Source organism: Octopus bimaculoides, chromosome 2, assembly GCF_001194135.2.
Source record: "Octopus bimaculoides isolate UCB-OBI-ISO-001 chromosome 2, ASM119413v2, whole genome shotgun sequence".
NCBI lineage: Eukaryota > Metazoa > Mollusca > Cephalopoda > Octopoda > Octopodidae > Octopus > Octopus bimaculoides.
In genome coordinates, this window is record NC_068982.1 from 135,515,695 (window position 1) to 135,521,677 (window position 5,983).

The window sequence follows — 5,983 nt, forward strand, 5'->3', positions numbered from 1 at the left end:
AGGCGTACTGCTTCACATACTTCTCAGGGAGATTCAGTGTGACTCAGAGTGTGGTCCCTTGAAATACAGGTATTACTCATTTTTGCCAGCTGAATAGACTGGATCAACGTAAGATAAAGTGTCTTGCTCAAGGAGACAACGCGGCGCCAGGAATCAAACTCACGACCTTACGATCGTTATCCGAATGCTCTAACTACTATGCCATGGCTCTTCATATATATATATATATATGGTAGAAACGTTAGCATTCTGGACGAAATGCTTAGGGATATTGCGTCTGTCTTTACGTTCTGAGGTCAAATTCCACCGAGGTCGACATATATTCACATGCAGTTATGCATATGTCTAGTCACAGAGTGATTAATGGTTTCCACAAAGGGCTTAGCCACACGGACGACTCGGCAGATTCTCAGATTATATATATAATATATACATGTGTGTGGGTGTGCGTGTGTGTGTGTGCGCGTGTGTGTGTATATGTATTGTGGCAGTTCGTCCGTTACGACGACGAGGGTTCTAGTTGATCCGATCAACGGAACAGCCTGCTCGTGCAATTAACGTGCAAGTGGCTGAGCACTCCACAGACACGTGTACCCTTCACGTAGTTCGCAGGGAGATTCAGCCTGACACAGTGTGTGACAAGGCTGACCCTTTGAAATACAGGTACAACAGAAACAGGAAGAAAGGGTGAGAGAAAGTTGTGATGAAAGAGTACAGCAGGGTTCGCCACCCCCTGCCGGAGCCTCGTGGAGCTTTAGGTGTTTTCGCTCAATAAACACTCGCAACACCCGCTCTGGGGATCGAAACAATGATCCTACGACCGTGAGTCCGCTACCCTAAACACCGGGCCATTGCGCCTCCACGTGTATGTATATATGCATATGTATCTACATACACATATACTGTGTATTTATATTACATTCTTACTTTACCAGCGAAAATCAATCGACTAGACACTAACATGCAAGGCAGTACACAACATTAACCAATCTATATTTCAAGTTGACAATTCAAAACAAAAATTAAAAACTAAAAACAATATCCATTATGAAATAATATCTTTCGAATTTTGCTGAAAATTAATCTAAAAATGAATTAACGTAAATTTTTACTCTATATAATACCTGATTCTTTTCATTATTTTTATTCAAAACACTGTTTAGTCTGCGAAGTAATGAATGTTTTTATAATGTATTTCTTAAATAATTGAAAATGTTATTGTTTAATGGTTTGTTGTTGCGGATGTTTTAAGTTTTAAAAAAATGGCTGTCTATGACCTCCATTATAGTAAAGTTAGCAATAGCACATTTGGCGTTGTAACCATTTGGTCAAACTGTCCAATTTTGCCTCATGTACTTGCGTGTTCGTAGCACGTAATTATCTCTGAACTATGCCGAGTATATTTTGTGATTAATTATAATAGTTTATATTTTATAGCTGTGACTTTAAACAATTTGATTGATAGTGTTGTATCATTATGACTTCTTTAGTAATTACGTGCAGTATAATAACAATTATGTGTTGCGTAATAATAATGTGTTTTAGAATAATTATGTAATGTATAATAATTCAAATAAAGAATGACATATCGAAAAATAAAATATTTCAATATATTCTAACGAAGTTAAAATTTCGAATTTAATTATTAAATGGATACTGATTACTGAGCAACAGTAATCCGGAGCATTTTCACTATCGCGAATTTTATATTCTCCATTTCTATATTAGACGTTCTCTATTGTATAATACATGGATTATTTACAAGTCTTTTTTCTGTTTACAGTAATGAATTTATTTTCAAACTATATAAAGTGACGAGCTGAAAGAATTGTTAGGGTTGGACAAAACGCTTTGGTATATATCTGATTTCAATTACCACCGGTGCCAACTTTATATCTTATCTCTCCTGGGTTTATAAAAGAAAGTACAAGTACTCAGATCAATGGTATTCACCAATCCTCTCCTCTCAAAATTGCTGGCCTTGTGTCTAAATTAGAAGCGCTTTCTTAGCATGTGTGACTACTCTCTAAATTGGTTGCATATTACATCTAAAACACATCTGAATATTTAGAATATGTACAAATTGATGGAGAATATTATGTTTTTATTAGCACAACATATAAAATAAACTTATCTTCTCATGTTTGAAGATCTAGTGTTTTACAGAGTAGAATAGTTTGGAAGTTATATGAGAGGAATATGCAATATTTATGTTGTTATGTAATTCCACCGATAAAATTGCCTTAATGGATTATATTAATTAAGGCGGCGAGCTGGCATAAACGTTAGCACGCCGGATGAAATGCTTAGCGGTATTTCGTCTGCCGTTACATTGTAAGTTCAAATTTCGCCGAGGTCGACTTTGCCTTTGATCCTTTCGGGGTCGATAAATTAAGTACCAGTTACGCACTGGGGTCGATGTAATCGACTTAATCCCTTTGTCTGTCCTTGCTTGTCCCCTCTATGTTTAGCCCCTTGTGGGCAATAAAGAAATAAGATTATATAAATTACGTAATTACTTCTGTATCTATTTTATCTGCTAGGAAGTAGCAAAGAGTTATGCCTATATATTTCGCATTTCCTCCAAAACCGGTGAGATTGATGCCGTTAATATTTCACCAAGAAGGTGGGATCTGTCTTCGGTGCTCACAATTTTATTACAGCTGAGATTATCTTGAATTATTCGACCTTTCATTGAATCCTATTCTCAACTTTGGGCTGGTGCTTACTTTCTCGAACGCTTTCACAATCTCGGTATCAACATGGTGGTGCTCGTTTGTTGCTCAATGTCGAAATGTATTTTCTTTTCTTATTGCTCTGATGAACGTCCTTGTCTAGGACCCTATTTCAAATCCTTTAAGAATTGCACTCGCTTCTCTGCACAAGCGCATCACTTGTCTGTTGAGTTTCCTGTTAGTTTTGTCGTTTTATTCTGATAACTTCTTTCCTCAAACAGTTGCTCTCTGGAACTCACTACCAACTTTATGTTTTCTTCTCTTCTATAATATTCTGTCCTTTAAGCTTTCGGTCAATAAATATCTTTTCGATTTTCAGGCTCTTTCTTTTTCTTCTTTGTTGACCGTTGCACTATAATGTCTGCAAGTCATGCTTGAGAAGAATCGCATTAAAAAAAAACTATGCCAACTTGAAACTTGCAAAAGACTCGTTAGCATGGAAGAAACCCCAGAAGCTGACGTTTTGGGTAGGTGATAAGAGGAGGAGGAGAAAAGAGTGACTCCAGAGTGCCTGACTTTAGGTGGCACTTTGCTCCTTAAAACCAGCTATGAGGAACAGAAATAGAAAACGGGGACAGAGGCGGTAATCGTTGGTCACTTGAAGTTTTGGTGGACACAGTTTTATATGTATTAGATGTTTTCCATAATATGCATTCTCTATCTCCAGAGTATCATCTTGTGTGGGGTGCGATTAGCTTTGTCACAATGTTTACATTCTTAGATATGATAATTGAAGATTTTCCTGTTCTGAATTTTAGACAATATTAAACCTTTGTATATTTTATTCAACCTTTATAATTTTAAAAAGGCAGAATACTATTTTAGATATTGTAAATTATAAATGCAAAATACTTATAATGCATGATAACAGCATAATAATAATGGTGACCATTAAAAATTAGATACATAGGATACACAATAAATCTCAAGTAATGGATGTATAATTAATATTGGCATTATTTCTGTGAATTAATAATTCAGGAAAATTATTAGTAAATATTCTAATATATCTGAAAGGAGCATACTCTGTAAATGTCTCTTTTTTAAATATAATTAAAACATTTTACGGGGCAGTGGATACGTGGTCTGATCAAAAAGTATTCGGATTGTTGCCATAATAACGAAGCTAAGGCACGTAGAATAAAGCCACTTAGGACAAATTGACCTTAAACTCTGTTGTGCATGCGCACTAGGTCTTAACGTCTGTGCTTATTTCCGCTGTTTACAGCAATGCTTGGAAGATACGTGTGTAGCGTGTGATCGTCGCATTGAACATGAACCTGCATCAAATTTTGCCAAAAGCTTGGCAATACCTGCTCAGAGGCCTACGTAAATTTGCAGAAACTGTATGGAGAGGAGTGTATGAGACGAAAAAATGTCGATGATCACGAACGTTCCGGGAAATCCGCAGCTAATAGAACTGAGAAAACTTCGCAGATGTGCAGCTGTGAGGGGAAATCGTTGAATCACCATACGTAAGTTATCAAATGTGCAGATTAGTTACGTTTCAGTTCAATCCATTACAAATGAAATTTTGGTATGAGACGCGTGACTGCCAAGTTTGTGCGAAAACTGCTTTCAGCTGACAACACTTTTGCGCATTCGGCACAGTTTGTGCAGCAGTTTTTGGCTAGGTACAACATCCCCTAGGTCCCACAGCCACCATATTCTCCAGATCTCGCCCTTTGCAACTTTTTCTTCTTTCTAAAAGTCAAATTCCGCTCGAAAGGAAGATTTCAGGGCGTCGAAGAAAACAAAGTGAATGTGACAAGGTAGCTGCTTGATTATCCCAGAAAAAGAGTTCCAGGAATGCTTCCATCAATGGAGACAGCACTGGATTAAGTGTCTGTTTTTCCGAAGGGTTCTACTTTGAAGAAGATTAAGTACTAAATTGGTACGTGTTGTAGTTTTGTTTTTATAGCATCAGTCCAGATACTGACTGATCAGACCTCGTTTATTGAAAATCTGTACAATTTAACAATATATGAGTTACTTATGAAGCGTTGATTTTCGAATGATGTAAACTGTTTCAATCAGAATTTCTTTACAATATTTCCGCAAGTACTATGTAATTTATTGCAACACAGCAACTCAAACACATAACGTTCACTCGACGGTTATGAATCTATAAGTCTCTAAGTCTTTGAAATATTTTTATCGTTAATGAGTGAATAACTGGAATTGTATCACGATTCATAGACATTGTTTATTTTCTTGAAACAAGTTGAAAGGTCCATTGATTTATTTGTCTTACATTTCTATAGATCAATAATAAAAAATAAAAATTTCAAGTTAATTACGTGAGTCATATACTTATGCAGCAAAATATATTTTACCATCACGTTTAATTAAAAAGTTACGTATATCACCGATGGAGACAACACAGCTGAAAAGTATACGACATAGTATCTTTGCAAAAAATAGTAACTTAATTAAATATTTGGCATTACTTACGTTAATCAGGACATAGCAAATTGTAAAACTAAATCATTTTATTAAACAGGCAAGCAACGCCCGTGGCAATGAAGACAGAGCATATTTACATAAATGAAAAGGCAATTAATTTATCATGTTTAACTTTTTGAAATGAAGAATGTATATATTGTGTAAATAGAGTTTTCACAACTTACCACAAAGAGAATACAAATTGTTCACGCATTATTGTTTGCAGATGAATATTTTTAAATGGTTTAACTTGATCTGAACGTTTAAGAAGTTCAGTTCCTTTTCTAGAACTATTTGTTTAACACTTGAATTCGAACTGATGCTGTTCACTTCTGAAGGCTTTATTTATTGTGTTAAACAAAAAGGACTAGTGATAGTTTCCCAAATTCAATAAACCACAGTGTATTTGAAATACAGTAATCTCTCGACTATCGGGGCAGTTACGTTCAAAACACACCGCGATAGGTGAAAATCCGCGAAGTAGAAACAGTACTGTACTGTATATTTAAAAAAAATTATTTTATAATTTATATATATTTGGGATCTTTTTTAAAACGGGGGCCACATTTTTCATTAATGTTTTACGTAGTGTTTTTGGTACCGAAAGACTTTCAAACTTCGTATACTTATCTATTTTGTGTTATAGAACAAAAAAATATTTTTGTATTCGAATTTATTTCATGTAAAAAAATTGTCTTATTTCGATAATTTCAACCAATCACTGACAAGTATTCAGTTGTTTACATTTACTCCTTTGGCTGATTAAGCCATAGCTTCGTTTTATTTGCTTTTTTCATTTTAAA